This window comes from Monodelphis domestica, chromosome 3 (genome assembly GCF_027887165.1).
Source record: "Monodelphis domestica isolate mMonDom1 chromosome 3, mMonDom1.pri, whole genome shotgun sequence".
In the NCBI taxonomy this organism is placed as follows: Eukaryota; Metazoa; Chordata; class Mammalia; order Didelphimorphia; family Didelphidae; genus Monodelphis; species Monodelphis domestica.
This window is the reverse complement of record NC_077229.1, coordinates 114,144,132-114,162,020: the sequence shown is the minus strand read 5'-3', so window position 1 is coordinate 114,162,020 and position 17,889 is coordinate 114,144,132. Positions and strand designations below refer to the sequence as shown.

General features: G+C 38.9%; 1 protein-coding gene across 1 annotated transcript in view; it reads right to left on the bottom strand.

The window, feature by feature from the left end:
* Positions 1–17,889, bottom strand: part of KCNK9 (potassium two pore domain channel subfamily K member 9) — a 218,085-nt gene that overhangs the window by 36,163 nt on the left and 164,033 nt on the right. The window lies entirely within an intron of this gene.

Genomic DNA, 17,889 nt, shown 5'->3' with positions numbered 1-17,889 from the left:
CCTTATCTCTAACTATTGTAATTTCATAGCTAGTATGTTTACAAGACCCATCTGAGAGGTTAGCCTTCCTTGGGCCTCAGGGGGGGATTGTGAATTTCAAAACTACTCAACCCTGTTCAAACCATTCTTTAGAGGATGGGATTTGGCTATTTCCTGATCAATAACAATAGAGATACTTGGAATGATAGAATCAGGTCTTGGAAACTACAATCTCCACCCTACTCAGGGTAACAGGATTTAGGAAGGGCTACAGCAAAGCTCAAGATTTAATTGTTTGAGAATATGGCCTTCAACAGACATGTGCAAAGGGGACAGCACTCTGGGCGGTCCTGGGTGAAGCTAGAGCCACCATTGGCACAGGTGAGACACAGGAAGTGAGGTAGAGGACAGCTGAGGAGTTCTGGGGACTTCCTGTGTGAAGGAGAGGAGGTGGTTGGAGCCTGGTGCTTGGAGTGGAGGCCCTCAGACTGTTTCTCCATTTTGGTCACTGAGTGATAGGGACTGATCTCTTTTCTTTGCCTCAGCTAGCCAAGGCCTTGGGCCTTTGGCCCAGCCTAAGCAGAGTGGGCAGAGTGGGTATTTAAGCCCTATTCCCTTTTCTCCCCTTTCTCTCTCTCTCTCTCTCTCTCTCTCTCTCTCTCTCTCTCTCTCTCTCTCTCTCTCTCTCTCTCTCTCTCTCTAATACCTTTCTTCCTACTGTATGTAATTAAAAACTCCATAAAAGGTTGACTGCTGACTTGAGTTTTCATTTAGGAATTACATAGCTGAATTCCTTGGCAACCTTAAATTAATATATATCAGTCTTTTAAAGTGATTTCCATATCACATGACTTCCCTGTCAATGAAAAGGATTAAGACTTGGCAGAAAGTCATGAAAGCAACTCTAGGCTGCCTTTGGCATATTGGGAGACCTTGGGGAAGTGATCTGATTTCTCTAGGTTTCAGTTTCCTTTGCTGTAAAATAGACTGGTTGATTGGATGATCTCTAAATTCTTTTTTTTTTTTAACCCTTACCTTCCGTCTTGGAGTCAATACTGTGTATTGGCTCCAAGGCAGAAGAGTGGTAAGGGCTAGGCAATGGGGGTCAAGTGACTTGCCCAGGGTCACACAGCTAGGAAGAAGCTGAGGCCGGATTTGAACCTAGGACCTCCCGTCTCTAGGCCTGGTTCTCAATCCACTGAGCTACCCAGCTGCCCCCCGGATCATCTCTAAATTCTAAAAAAGAGTAAACTTAAATGAATAATATAACAATAGTAATGATAATAATCAGAGATTGGATAATCACTTGGTAGCGATGTTGTAGAAAGGATTCCTGATTCACATAAAAGTTAATGACTTCAAAAGTTGCTTCAGCTCTGAGATCCTATGATGATGCTCTTTTCAAATCAGGTTTGGATCATTTTCAATCATGACTTTTTTTTAAACCCATCCCTTACTTCTTAGAATCAATACTATTTATTAGTTCTAAGGCTAAAGAGTGGTAAGAGCTAGGCAGTGGGAGTTAAATGACATGTCCAGGGTCCCACAGCTAGGAAGTGTCCGAAGCCAGATTTGAACATTAATACTAAAGCTCTATTCACTGAACCACATATCTGATTTGAATCCAGGACTTCCCATCTCCAGGTCTGACTCTCTGTCCACAAGCCACCTAGCTGCCCCAATAATGTTGTTTCTTAACATCATCAATGTAGCAAAGGAGAAAGAGATTTTGACATATGATTGGGATTATAACTTCAAACTTTGCGATTACCATTCAATGAGCTATGTGACATCAGTTTAATAATAGCTAGCATTGAAATGGCACCTTAAAGTTTGCAAAGTACTTTATAAATATTATCTTATTTAATCTCCACAACAACCCTGAGAGTTGGGTACCATTATCTCCATTTTACAGATGAAGAAACTAAGGCAAGCTGAGTTGCCCAGGACCAGCTAATAGATGTCTGAGGCCAGATTGGAACTTCAATCCTAAAATTCTACCCACTGAACCACATAGCTGTCTTGTTTACTTCAATCGGCCTCAGTTTCTTCTATGAAGTGGGAGTTAACATTTGGAATCAGGAAGCCCTGAGTCCCATTTTTGTCAGTCTTCTCTTCTTTCTCTTTAGAAGGACTTGAACCTGTATATCCTCCTCTACTTCAGTATCCCTGAAAAGGACTCAAGAGTCCATGGAGACATCAGAAGCAAGCATCCTCAGGCTTCTTACTTAAGCACATCAAAAGAAGTCATATGTGAGTTATTTGGAACTGAAGAATGCTGCCTTCTTGGGCATAAAGATATTAAGTGACAGATATTGAATGGAGAGAGCCTTCTGCTGCAATCCAAGGAAAGACTATATGGTTAGAAGTGAATAGTGCACCCTGGTGTCCAAAGAAGTCAGGTTATTCCTCAAGGTAATTGAGTATTTGTAAAATTTTGCTTATAAGTCAAATGATGTTTTCTAGTATTCAAAGCATTGGTGCTTTTTCTTTTGGTGCAGCAGATAGGGTGCTGGACTTAAAACTCATAAAAACTTGGGCTCCAATACTGTATTATCTGTGTGACTATAGGCAAGGCACTTAACCTCAGGATTCTCATCTGTGGGGCCAATAACTGTAATACCTTAGGTAGTTGGTGGCACAATGGATGGAGTTCTGGACCTGGAATCAGGAATCAGGAAGACCTAAATTCAAATTCAGCTTTAGAGACTTACTAGTTGTGTGACCCTGAGTCAAGCACTTACCCTCTCTCTTCCTTAGTTTCCTCTTCTGTAAAATGGGAATAATAAAGCACCTTTTACCTTCCTGGGTTGTTATAAGGATAAAATGAGCTAATATTTCTGAAGTGCTTTGCAAACCTTAAAATGCAATGTAAATACTAGTTGTTAGTGTTACCAGCTATGAAGTCATGAATCACTTAATATCTCTGAGGAGGAGTTTCTTAATCTTTAAAATAAGGATAGTTATAGCTGTAGCACCTTCCTTTCTGGTGGTTATAAAGCTCAAATGAGATAAAGATCCTAAGGTGATGTGCAAATTTGAAAGCTTTTAGAAATATCTATTATTACTGCTAATATTGTTATTATTGCCCAGGCCTGTTGTGAGGATCAAATTAAGGTGCATAAAATATTTTGTATAGCTTAAAGCATACCATAAGCCTCAGCTAATGTTATGATGGTAAGCTAGGAATAGTCATAGAACTAGAAACAAGAAGGAGTCCTCTGCAGGTGCCTTTTTCCAATTTTTAGGTCCCTATTTATTCCTCAACAGGAGTAAGGCATCTCCCTTGACTAAATTCAGTTATCTGTATAATCATTTTCAGACACCTATGCCATGGAAGGCCTTATGTCATATATTGAAATGGGGGTTGGGGGCAATAAGAAAGGAAAGGAAGAGAAATCATGGGGTTAGGAAGGAAGACAGAATTTGTCTTAGTGAGGGACCACAAACATTTAACAGAAGGGCAAAGTGAGGCTCAGAGAGCTGAATTAACTTGAGATAAAAGGTGCAAATATTATTATCATCTTTTTTTCAGATAAAGAACTTGAGTTGCAGAGAAATAAAGTGATTCGCCCAGGTTCCCACCATAACTGGCAATGGGGTGTCATTCCTTAAGTTTATTCTTACTCCTAATGTGACTGGGAGTCTAAATAATCTCTCTTTGGATAGTGGATTTCTTGCATGATCCTGCCTATTCTTGCTACCAGTGTAACCAATGAAATTCTATGCCACTGGGTATGCTGAAGAAGGCACAGTCACCCAAAGGGCAACAACCAATGGAAATTTTTCTATGCAACTTCCTCATTATTTTTAGTCAGTAATTCACAAAAACATAGATTTGTTTGTTCTTGAAACTAAGTTTTCCCATCTTGCCCAGACTGGAAGTATCATGGCCATTCATGGATGGTCACAATACTAATAAGCTTTAACTAGCTCCATTTTTCTAACCTTGGCCAGTGTAGCATTCTAACCTCCTTTCAGCAGCCTGGCAACCCTCCATTCCCACGGCATCACCATATTGGTACTAAAATTAGTGTAGACACCCCGTTGGCTTAAACCATACTGCAGCTCAGAACTCCTGAACTTGAGACCCACCAAACTTTAACCATCCTAATCAGAGTTTGGAGGTGTGTGCCACCATGTCTAGCACAGGATCATAGATATAGAACTGATAGCCAGTCCTCTACAGTAAGAGAGTCTGAAGAAAAAATGTCAAGGTATACAAATGGTTCAGATAAAATCAGACAAATTCTTAGATCTACCAAATTCATAACCAAATTCTGCACACAGGGAAAGCTATATTTATCCTTCTAATCTTTGATCTCTGATTTTTTTGTGAACTGATGGATAACAGAAATGGAGAATAGCATCATAGAATCCAAATGTCCACACAAGCCATAGAGAAAGAATAGAACCAGAGGTAGGCACATTAACTTTACACCATGCCACATTACAAGAGTATGAGATAGTGCATGGCAATAAAGACAATGTGATCATAGATTTAGAGCCAGAAGGGGTCATTTTACAGATCTAGAAAACAAGACCCAGGCAGCTTAGACAGACCCACTGTCACAAAAATAACAGGCACAGCCAGGAATTGAACTCAAATCTTCTGACTCTGAAGAGCAGCAATTACTCAAAAAGGGCATGACTCCCATTCCTAGGAAGTTTCCTAAACATGAATGTGTCCCTGTGTGCCTTTTCTAAACCCCTGATTAGAGGGGAAGAAGCTAAGGGAAACAGCATATTGTGTCTGCTTTTCCAAGCCCACACAACATAAACAGTGTGTTCCCAAAGCATCTTGTATGTTAACCTTCCACATAGATTCACCTATACTAACTGAGAAAATGGCACCATCCTACTGTCCCATGGTGAATGGGACTGTGATGATAGAACAATTCAGAAATAACTCCAGATGCATTTCTGACATAAAAGTTATTATGAAATTTCCATCCCATCAACCCCAAGGATATTTTAAGAACCCAGAAATAATCAATGGCATTTCAGGGATGCCAGGGCTCTCTGGCAGATGAAATATATAATTGGAAGGAACTTTGAAAATCACAAAGCACTAAACCAATGCAAGGTGGCATTGTTGTCCTGCCTTTGAACCCTTCTTTCATGCTGTGTGACTTTAGGTGAGTCACTTCCATTCCTCCTCCATCAAACAAAGATAATAATCCCTGCCCTGCCCACTCATAGGGTGATCATGAGGATCAAATGAGATGGTATATGTATTGAGCTTTGTAAACTGTAAAGTACTATATAAAGATGAGGGATAATTATACATAAAAGACTTAGGATTCCCTTGAACCTTACTATCATGCTGTTTTCAAAGACCATGCTATAAAATCATAGCGTCAGAGCTGGAAGGGACAAACAAAATAAGGAAATACCAAGTACCTAGCATATGCAGGACTCTGCACTCAGTGCCGGAGCTACAAAGATAAAAAAAAAGTCAGTCCTCTATAACTTCAAAAATCTTAGTCTCTAAACAAAGCAGAAAGTCATCATAATTCTTATTGTTGTTGGATAAGATCATAGGAGAGTTCTAAACTACCTAGTCAGTAGTTCAATAAACATCTATTACTATTTAGCATAAATAATTATTAAATATTTATTATGTGTGCTAGGCTCAATGTTGAGCCCTCGGGATACAAAGAAAGGTAATAGAGTCCCCCTTCTAGAGGAACCCACAATCAAATGGCCTGAGAGATTTGAGAACATGGAGGTCGCCTTAGCATGGGGAAAGGGAGAGAAGGAAATAACACCTGGTCTGGCTCTTCAAGGAAGGGAAGGATTTTGGTAAGCAGAGTTGGCAAGGGGAGACTAAGGAAGTTTTATTTCATTTCATAAGCAAGTGGGAGCTTACTTGGAGATTTGGAGATTTTCACACAGGAAAATGATGGGCATTAGGACAATTATTATGGAAGAGTGCAGGCAGAACATACTGAAGATGGAAGAGATATTGGAAACAAGGAAACTGGTTAAGAAGCTATTACAATAGTCGGATGAAAAGCAGTAAGACCCTGGACTAGAGTGAGTGTCATGGGAATGGAGAGGCAGGAATGAAAGACACATTAGAGAGGAAGAATCAAGAGGACTTGGTAACTGTTTGGATACAGGGAGCAAAAGTGGGCGAGAAGCCAAAGATGAATGGCATTTCAAGCCTGGGTAATTGGGAGGATATAGTATACCAAAAGAAATAGTTTCCTTGCATGACAAAGTTGAACTAGATAATCTCTAAATTTCCTGATGGGCAGAAAAGTAAAGCTTAATGGCTAAAAGTTGAGAGCTGGCAGTTACTGGATGCATGTCCAAGATGATGCTGTTTTCTTCTGAATTCTCCTGTCCACCAAGTGGTATTATGTAGCCAATTTTCAGTAACAAATCAATGTAGCATCAAGGAAGATGCAATTTAGCATCAAAAACTTTATCACTCCATTGAGTAGGGCTGGGAAATAAGTAAACTTGTTTCTATTACTGTCTCTGACACTAACTAACTGTGTGACTTTGGACAAGATCCTTCTCATGTCTGGACCTCAGTTTCCTTGACTGTACCAAAGGGCAAGTAAGTGCTACAGTGAATAGAGTGCTGAGCCTGGAGTCAGGAAGACATCTTCCTGAGTTCAAATCTGGCCTCTGACACTTACAAGCTATGTAACCCTGGGCAAGACATTTTACCCCCATTTGCCTCCATTTCCTCCTCTGTAAAATGAGCTAGAGAAGGAAGTGGCAAACCACTCCAGTGGCTTTACCAAGAAAATCCTAAATGGGTTACAAAGTGTCAGATATGACTGAAAATAACCAAGCAACAGTTTATGAGCACCAGGTAATTGTCCATTTTCCATGGGCAGCTTTGCTTGGCTTGATTCCAAGGAATTCCATGTCTCTCCCAGGAAACCTGAATCACCTGATTATCCAGGTACCCCTACCCATGCCCATCCCTTTGTTTTTCAGCTTCCTTTTGTAAGTTGTCTTCCCCCTATTAGATTGTAAATTCCTTCAGGACAGGAATTGTCTTTTTCTTATTTGTATTCCCAGCACTTTACACAGGCCTGACAAATAGTAGACAATAAATGTTTACAGAATTGAATTTAATAATTAAAAAAAGAAACCTGGCCAGTGCTAGACGTTCTACACTACAGAAGAAAGATTAAAGTTTTGGCCTCTGGGAGATTATAATCTAGTTTGGGAGGCACTGTAGTAAAGTGTATGGATGTTCTAGGGAGGCCTAGCGCCTCTAGTAAGAGAGCTTTTCAGGGCCACTTATCCACCTTTGGTGTCCACATGGCACTCAGATCTTACCTATAATCCCAAGAAGGTATAGCATATGCACAGTGGCCACACTCCAGTAAACCATCTCAGTAGATGGTTAAACTAGGTTGAGGGTAAACAATTGACCATAAATTTGTCTAGCATGAGCATGTGAATGGTGGAATAGGTGGTTGAGAACAATTTGTTTCAATAGTCATTAAGGTGGCTGAAACAGGTGCTGTGCAGCACATAGAGCTTGGTCAGACACCAAAGATTCCACAGTCATCCACTGTATCCCAAGCTTTCATCAGCCATCCTGACTTCGGTCTTGCCACTGGACTTGGATGACTCTGGAAGAGTGAAGCTACTGACTTTGTGCAACAATGCCTCCCTTATGTAAACCTCAAATTTCCTTAGACTTATAATTGTTGAAAATTTCACCATTGGGATATTTCATACTTGGAAAATTTCTTACTGATAGTCTATTGGAATGGGAACCCCATTGGCATGGGAGGTTCCTTCTCTTCCCTTCTTCAGATTACTTTAGGACAGAAACCCTTTGCTGAACAATGGAAAGGACTTTGACCTATGCTTGAGCATAGAACAGGAATTTCTTTGAGTCTTGATTGATTTTAGAATTGATACAATGGAAATACTCCACCCTATTCAGTCCTAATAGGATTGAGTAAGGGCTGCAGCCTAGATCAAAATTTAATTATTCCAATCTCTACCATACTCAAGTTAACAGGATTTAGAAAGGGCTGTAGCAAAGGAGTATAGATTTAATCATTTGAAAATATGACCTTCAACAGACATGTGCAAAAGCCAGAAACCTCTGGGCGGTCCTGGGTTAAGCGAGAGCCTCCATTGACAGGGAAATTGATGAAGAGTGATTGGTAGATGTGAGGACTGAGGGGAGGCAACTTGGATGGTGTCCTTAAAGATAGGAGGGTCTGGAGACTCGAGGAGGGGGTTGAGTTTTTGGTCGGTGTGGTTCCTGGGCTCTGAGGAAGCTTGCTCTGAAGGAAGCTGAAGGTGGGGGCCTCTGAGACTGTTTCTCCATTTTGGTCACGTGAGTAATAGGGACTGATCTTTTTTCTTTGCCCCAGCTATCTAAGGGCTTGGGCCTTTTGGCCCAGCCTAAACAGAAGGGGTATTTAAGCCCTATTCCCTTCTCTCCCCTTTCTCTCTCTCTCTATATCTCTAATTCCTTTCTTACTCCTATTGTAATTAAACTCCAAAAAAGGCTGACGGCTGACTTGAGTTTTTCATTTAGGAATTACATAGCTGATTCCTTGGCGACCTTAAATTAATATATATCAGTCTTTTAAAGTGATTCCCTTGTAACACTTAAACCCAATTCATGTCATGATATCACCATATGATGTCATTGGTCCTCTTTGAAAATGAAAGACAAGCAACAAAAATAAAGAGAGAAAGGAAGTGTTCTTTGAAATCAGAAGATGTGTATGACTTAGGGCAAATTAGCCTCTTTGAGCTTCAATTTTCTCACGTGAGAACAATGCTCACAATAACCTCACAGAATGTTGTATGAATCAAATGAACTAGTGTGTAAAATGCTTTGTAACATAAGCACAATATAAATGTGAATGATTATTGAGATCTGTTTTACTCATGAGAATTAGAATATAGAAAAAAACAAGAGGAGCTTAATAATTGTTGGATGGAGGCAGCTAGGGAACCAAGTGGATAGGGAACCAGACCTGAAGACAAGAGGTCCTTCTTCAAATCTGGCCTCAGACACTTTCTAGCTGTGTGACCCTGGGCAAGTCACTTAACCCCATTTGCCTAATTCTTACCACTCTTCTGACTTGGAATCAAAACTTGTATCAATTCTAAGACAGAGGTAAGGGTTTAAAAAGTAATGAATGTTGGGTGAATGAATGAATGAATGAATGAATGAATGAATGAATGAATGAATTCAATCTATGGAGTTAGAAGCCTATTCTTATTCTGGCTTCCTCACTTGTGAAAATGGAAGCAAGGTCTTTGCATGTGTTTCAGGAGCTGGGGAATAGGAAAGTGAGGGGAGGGAAAAGGAATGCCAATTCCCTCCTTTCCTTCCATTGAATGCGGAGGGGCTTAGTCTTGTTACAACCTACTTTGCAGCACTATCCGAGTCCCAACCCTTCCTCAGGACTATTCAACTCACACCATGCCACCCCCCTTTCTAAATTACCAAGTTTTTTACTTTCACTTCCAGAGTTAATCAGTGTTTAAGAGATGGCCAACTTTTCCCTCTAAGAGTCAACAAGAGGAAAAAATGAGGAAATGGGTCCAGGGCATCAGAAAGCTGATACAGTATTTGAAGACTACATAGTCTGCCTCAGGATGGTGAAAAGAGGAATCTGGGAGATGCAAGACAAAGAGGAGGGGAATTAACCACTCCCCTGCCCCAACATTTTTGGTTTATTTCTCATGACTAGTGCATAGTAGGTACTTAATAAATCTTTGAAGTTTCTCCATCAATCCAATCCAACCCCAAAAGGATTTTTAAAATCATGACAGTCATATGTCTTTTCCCACTAGACATATCTTATCTAACTAAACTCTATCTGAGAGAGTCATTCGGTCATCAGGCATTTATTAAGTACATGCTATGTGCCAGGCATTGTGTTAAGAGCAAAGCAAAGACAAAAATATGGTCCCTTTCCTCAGGGAGTTCATATTCTAACAGGAGAGGTGGCACACAAAATAACTATGCACATTCAAGATCTACACAGCATAAATAGAAGGTCCTCTTGGAAGGGATTAGCACGTAGGCAGGAAAGAAGTATTATAGAAGATGAGAGTTGAGCTGAATATAACAGTAAGCCAGAGAAACAATGATTTGGGGATGAAAAGAGGTAGCAACTCAGTACTGAGTGACAGCCATAACAAAGACACAGAGTTAGTTACACAGGTCAGTTCTCCTCCCCCACATCTAGTATCTCCCAGGTTCCTCTTTTCACCATCTTGGGTCAGAGAAAGTAGTCTTCAAATGCCATGTCGACTTCCCATTTTTAGGAAGTATGCCTTGGACACATTTCCTCATTGTTCTTTTTCTTCTTGACTTTTAGAGAGAAAGTTGATCATCTGTGAAATATTGACTGACTCAAGTCTAGTTAGAATGTCATGCCTTCAGCACAGCAAGTAGGCCAATGCTGTTAGATTTTTTAGTGTATGGGGGGAAACAAGGTGTAAAAGGACAAGAAAGACTCAAAATACTATGAGATCAGAAAAGCTAGGAACTACGTCTAGCTTGGGATTAAAAGGGTCAAGAAGGCTACATAAAAAGGAAATCATTTGAGCTAAATCTTGAAGGATCAATAGGATGTCAATAGGTAGAAGTGGATGGGGAGGGCTACAGGGGATGTGGTCTAAGATTTTCAACACTACAGGAGTTCAGGAAATGGAGAGCTCAATGAGAACTGACATAGTTGGGATGGGGGACTTCCTGGAAGAGATGGTCCTCAAATGGGAGATTGGGTAGGAAGAGAGAAAGCTTTTACCTCCTTTGTCTTCTAGTGTGCCTATAGTCTTAAGCCAATTGACTAAGTCTCCCTGAGGCTAGTGACAGCTGGAAAATATTACAAGGGGCCATTTGGCCTGATATGCGATGACTCCTTTAATGTGCCTAATGCGCCTGTTCGATCTGTCCTGGGAGACAATTTTCAAAGAAGAGGAATCAGTCATCTCTCCTTTTCAGCTGGTTAACAAAATAAAGCAAATTAATAGAGCCTGTCTTTGAGGGGGGTTGGGGATGCAGGGGATGCAGGCAATGCTGGGTGATAAAAAAAACAAAAAAACAATCATTTCTATTAAGTTCTAGGGATCCCAAAAGAAAAAGCTTTGAAAGAGTTCTGAGCTTGTGCTTAGCATGGCTGAGAAATTTTCAGTGAATTTTCACTGGGTATTAGAATGCAAAAATGGAAGAGACTTTAAAACATTGAAAGTTAGAACAAGAAAGAACATAGAATTATGTTAACATAGATTAGAATCCAGAATGTTGAAACTGTTGGGATCCTTAAAACACAGACTGCTGGAAACAGAAGTCATTAGAATCCTGATTATTAGAAGACAGAATGTTAAACTGGATGGGATCTTAGTATATAGAATATTAAAACTGGAAGAGATCTGAGAACACTGAATATAAGACTGGAAGAGACTTTGGAATATAGGATGTTAGAAATGAAAGAACATAGAACCTATTTCAATTTATGTCAAAACATAGAACATAGTTTGAGGTCTGGTACTACTAGGCCACCTTCCTTCATATATTTTTTTCAATATTTCCCTTGATATTCTTGATTTTTTGTGAACTTTGTTAGTTTTTTTCTAATTCAGTAAAAAAGTTTCTTGGCAGTTTAATGAGTATGGCATTAAATAAGTAAATTAGTTTGGGTAGGATTGTTATTTTTATTATGTTAGCTTGCCCTACCCATGAACAATTAATGTTTTTCCAATTGTTTAGATCTAGTTTTAATTGTGTGGAGAGTGTTTTATAGTTGTGTTCAAATAGTTCCTGTGTTGGTCTTGGCAGATAGATTTCTAAGTATTTTATATTGTCTATGGTGATTTTAAATGGAATTTCTCTTTCTAACTCTTGCTGCTTAGATGTATTGGAAGAGAAATGCTGATGACTTATGTTTATTTTGTAACCTGAAACATTGCTAAAGTTGTTGAATATTTCCACTAGCTTTTTGGTGGATTCTCTAGGATTCTTTAAGTAGACCATCATATCATCTGCAAAGAGTGATAGCTTGGTCTCCTTGTTACCTATTTTAATACCTTCAATTTCTTTTTCTTCTCTAATTGCTACTGCTAGTGATTCTAGTACAATGTTAAATAACAGAGGTGATAATGGGCATCCTTGTTTCACTCCTGTATTTCGTCAAAGGCTTTTTCTGCATCTATTGAGATAATCATGTGATTTTTGTTGGTTTGCTTGTTGATATGGTCATTTATGTGGATGGTTTTCCTAATATTAAACCATCCTTGACATTCCTGGTATACATCCCACCTGATCATAATGAATGACTCTTGTGATCACTTGCTGGATTAATTTTGCTAATATTCTATTTAAAATTTAAAGCAGTGGACATCAAAACAATATGGTACTGGCTAAGAGACAGAAGGGAGAATCAGTGGAATAGACTTGGGATAAGTGACCTCAGCAAGACAGTCTATGATAAATCCAAAGATCCCATCTTTTGGGACAAAAATCCACTATTTGACAAAAACTGCTGGGAAAATTGGAAAACAGTATGAGAGAGATTAGGTTTGGATCAACACCTCACACCCTACACCAAGATAAACTCAGAATGGCTGAATGACTTGAACATAAAGAATGAAACTATAAGTAAATTAGATGAACACAAAATAGTATAATTTTCAGATCTTTGGGAAAGGAAAGATTTTAAGACCAAGCAAGAGTTAGAAAAAATTACAAAATGTAAAATAAATAATTTTGATTACATTAAATTAAAAAATTTTTGTACAAATAAAAAATAAAATTAGAAGGGAAGCAACCAATTGGGGGAAATATTCATAACAAAAACTTCTGACAACACTCTAATTACTCAAATTACTCAAATTTATAAAGAACTAAATCAATTGTACAAAAAAACCAAGCCATTCCCCAATTGATAAATGGGCAAGGGACATGAATAGGCAATTTTCAGATAAAGAAATCAAAACTATCAATGAACACATAAAAAATGTTCTAAATCTCTTGTAATCAGAGAAATGCAAATCAAAACAACTCTGAGGTACCACCTCATACCTAGCAGATTGGCTAATATGACAGCAAAGGAAAATAAGAAATGTTGGAGGGGATGTAGCAAAGTTGGGACATTAATGCATTGTTGGTGGAGTTGTGAATTGGTCCAACCATTCTGAAGGGCAATTTGGAATTATGCCCATAGGGCAATAAAAGACTGCCTGCCCTTTGATCCAGGCATAGAACTGTTGGGTTTGTACCCAAAGAGACAATAAGGAAAAAGACTTGTACAAGAATATTCATAGCTGCACTCTTTGTGGTGGCAAAAAATTGGAAAATGAGGGTATGTCCTTTAATTGGGGAATGGCTAAACAAATTGTGTTATATGGTGGTGATGGATACTATTGTGCTCAAAGAAACAACGAACTGGAAGAATTCCATGTGAACTGGAATGACCTCCAGGAATTGATGCAGAGTGAAAGGAACAGAACCAGGAGAACATTGTACACAGAGACTGATACTCTGTGGTACAATCGAACATAATGAACTTCTCTACTAGCAGCAATACGATGATTCAAGACATTTCTGAAGGACTTATGAGAAAGAACACTATCCACATTCAGAGGAAAACCTGAGTAAGTAGAAACACAGAAGAAAAACAACTGCTCAATCACATGTGTCAATAGGGATATGATTAGAGTTCTAAACCCTAAATGATCATCCTAGTGCAATAATATAGAAATGGATCTTGACCAAAGCCACATGTAAAACCCAGTGGAATTGTGCATCGGATATGGGATGGGGTTGGAGGGAAGGGAAGGAAAGAACATGATTTTTGTAATCCTGGGGTAATGTTCTAAATTAATCAATTAAATAATTTTTAATGGAAAAAACATAAAACATAGAAGATTAGAGTTGCCTCAGTTTCCTCATATATAAAATTAAGAGATTGTGACTTTTCATAGCCCCAAATGGACTCTAAGTTCTCTCCTAGATTTAAAAAATAATGCTACTAAGATTAGCATGATCTAACAACTAAATCCAATGATTCAATCTTCATTTTTCTTCATCTCCCTGAAGCTTGATACTATTGGTGACTGTCTAGGCTCTCTACTATCAACTTCAGAGACACCATATTCTCATGGTTCTTCAATCACTGTAACCATTCTTCTGTCTGATTTGTTGACTCCCTATCCTTTTCCAAATTCCCCATGGTCCATTCATCAAGATTTTGTATCTGTTCTTCATCTCTTCTCTTTCTATAGCCCTTCTCCTTGCAATAGCATTTATTTCCATAGCTTCCACTGTTATCTGTATGGCTCCCAGATCCTTGTGTCCAACACTGACAATTTAGAAGTTCAGACTTACGTGTCCCAGTGCATAAGGAAAGACTCCATTTCCATATCCCATGAACATTTCAAACTCAACATGACCAAAACTGAGCTATAGCTTCAAGTTCCATTTAAATACTCTTTTCCACTAAGAGAAAATATTAGCAATAATAATTACAATCACAATTCTTCATTCCTAAGAAAAATACCTAGAAAAAACATGACCTGGTGGCACAATACATCTAAGGGTCACTATCTTTAATGAACTGATAGAGGACCAATGTCCACCCTAAAAATGCAAATATTAAAATCTGAAGACTTCAAACAATAGTCATACAGGAAATGAAACATTATCCCAGGCCAACGGCCAACATTAATCCACAGAAACAAAAAGCTATTTTTAATAGTTATCGCAACCCCAAATAATGATCATCTCCAAGCTACATAGAGAAAAAAAGTTGCCAAAATAGGAAATTAAAGTTTAATGAGAAGTGAATAAGTTGCCTGTTTTTATCTTAATTTCTTGTTGTATCATTTCAGTCATGTCTTATTCTTCATGACCCCATTTTGCAGTTTTCTTGACACAGATATTAGAATGGTTTCCAATTCCTACTCCAGTTCATTTTACTAGAGGGACTGAGACAAATAAGGTTCAGTGATTTGCCCAGGGTCACATAGGTAGTAAATGTCTGAGGCCAGATTTGAACCCAGGAAGATGAGTCTTCTTGATTTCAAGCCCAGTGTTTATCCACTGTCCCAGCTAGCTGCCCTTATATCTTAATACTCTTATTCAACTACAAAAAGCAACTTTTTCATCCATTTCTCTAATAATTAGTCATTAGGGATTATTTCATTCTTCGAATTTATATCCCCAGCACTTGGCACTGGCATAAAACAGATTACTTAATGCTTACTGATTGATGGATTGTTTGATAAAAGAATAGGAGCAGGACATTGACTTGTCTCAGGATTGTTTTCTATCTGACCCCATTGAAAAAGAGAAGATGAACCAGATAGCAAGAATAAAAATATTATTAACAACTAGCATTTCTACAGAGCATTAATATTGGCAAAGTCATTGGTATACATTATCTAAGAGCTATTCTTTGAAGTGGATATCTACCCCTATCATATTTATATATGTGATTTTTAAATTTCCTCCATCTTGCTTGGTCTAGCACCAAGGAATGTGTACACCTACACTACACGGGCATGTGCTAACTAATGACAAATAAGAAACAATTAACTGCCCCCTGGGCTGTCCTAAGCCAAGCTTGAGCCACCACATTGGCACATGTGAGATGCAGGAAGTGAGGTAGAGAATAGCCTCTGGAGTTCTCACACTTCCTGTGGAGAGAGAGAGAGGCCAGTTCTATCCTGGAGCTCGAGCTTGGAGGAGCCCCGCAGACAGCTTCTCTTCACGTGATTGGTCACATGAGTGATAAAGACTAACTCCCTTCTCGGCCTTGGCTTTCCAAGGCCTCGACTCCCTCTTTGGCTCAGCCTGAGCCAGAGTGGTTCTGAGTTAAACTCCTTTCCTTCTCTCCCTCTTTCCTTCTTTCCCTCTTTCCTTCATTCCCTCTCTCTCCCTCTAATAAATTCTTTCTCCTGTTGTAATTAAATTATCATAAAACTCCATTCTGACTTGAGTGTTTCATTTAGGATTTTTATAAGTGAAATCCTTGGTGACCTATAATTAATATATTCAGTCTTTAATTCTAAATTTGAATCTAGCATACAGTACTATCTAGTTCAAAGACCACTTTCTTCACAACAGTCTATTAAGTCAAAGTACCATGAACATTTGAATCCCAATTTCACATCTGAAGAAACATACTTGAAGAAGTTAAATAATTTGTCTAAACCCTAGCATTCTGAGAAGAAAAAAGATCTCTTGCAGCACCCACAGATTTCTAGCTGATTCATAAGTTAAAATTGGAATAAGCATCTCATTGGTCTGCCCATGTGCCTTGGGCTTACTCATGTCCCAAAAAATCAGGTCTTTAAAATTCTCTGAATCCTCATAACCAACCATCAGTCCTGAAAAAGAAAACACTTCAAGGAAGAGAATGAATCTATAGTAAGCAGGATGGAGAGAAAATATGGAATAAGTCCATATTGTGTCAGTTTCCTAACAACTCATGGAAACTAAGTATAGTGAAAATAGGTCCAGACTTAAGAGTAAGAGAACCAGGCTTTAGTCTCAGGTCCACCACTGTTTATTGCAAATATATGACCTCAGGTAAATTCTCCTCATTGGGCTTCAATTTCCCAGGCTTTCTCACCAAATAAGAGCATTATACTAGATCAGGGGTCCCTAACTGCTGCAGGGTGGCCCTGCCTCCATCAGGGGATGGGGTTTTGGAGGTGGGACAGTGTTGGCAGAATGATGAATGGGACACAGCTTTCGTATTCAACCCGCAGCATAGGTTTCACAGGAAAAGCTGCTCTGCCTTGGCTGAGGCTTGGCTTTATCTTATACCCTCATGGTCATATGTCTACTTGGCACACAGTTTCATTCTCAACATATATGTTTCCATAGATCCTAACAACAGATGTGAAGTCTAAGGAGATTGTCAACAAAAACACTGTTGCTAAGTGCAGGGTCAGAGAGTAGGATCAACATGGCCCAGTTTTAGGTTGGGGAATTATGAGCACAGATTTTCCAGTAGTTTCATGCCTAAAAAAGAGGGTCCTATCTAAGTGGGTACACAAGAATCCTTAGGTTCAATTTTGTAAGTGGGATCTCCTGGTGATATTCTGGGGGACAGGATGGGACATCTGTATTATCCCTGCAAGCATGTTTCTCTCATCTAGTTTTCCTGGGGCTAAGTAAGAATAATAATCATAGCAATTCTAATAATAAGGGGATGTTAATAAGGAAAGTCACTGGGGGGGGGAGGGGTTGAATGGATGTCTCATCTTTCCTGGGGGCTGCTTTGCAGGCCCCGGTTTCCAGGTGTGACCATATCAAACAGCATGGTCTTTGATGGCTCCTGGTACCTAACCTCTAGGTCTATGAATTTGATTTTTTAAAGTGTTTTGATAACTATATTTCAATAAAATTAGTTTCCTTTGTAATCTTGTGTATTTTAAAATTTTCTAAACATTGTTCTGAGAAAGGACCCATACTCTTCAAGAGCCTATCAAAAATGTTAAGAACCATTGGATTAGATGATCCCTGTGGTCATTTTCTAATTCTAATATTCTGTCTAAATCTAACATTCTGTGCTATAAATCCCTTTTCAACTCTAATATTCTATGTTCTGAAGTTCCTTCCCACCTCAAATGTGCTTTGAATCTATAATTCTAAAACGCTCCTGTTTTGCTTGTGGTAGGTTCTAGGGAAAGTCACTCTTGTGGTAGGCTTTGGGAAAGTAGTCATTCTCATTCTTATTCTCACAATCTTCACCATCGTCATTATCATCAATACTTACAGCTTACTTATAGTTTACAAAGTTGTTTCCTCATAGCAAATCTGAGGTAGATAGAGAAATAATCGTCATCTCTATTTTACAAATGATGGAATTGAAGGACAGCATGATTTAAAAGATATGTCCAAGTTCACAAAAATCCACAAGTAGGAATCAAAACCAGTTT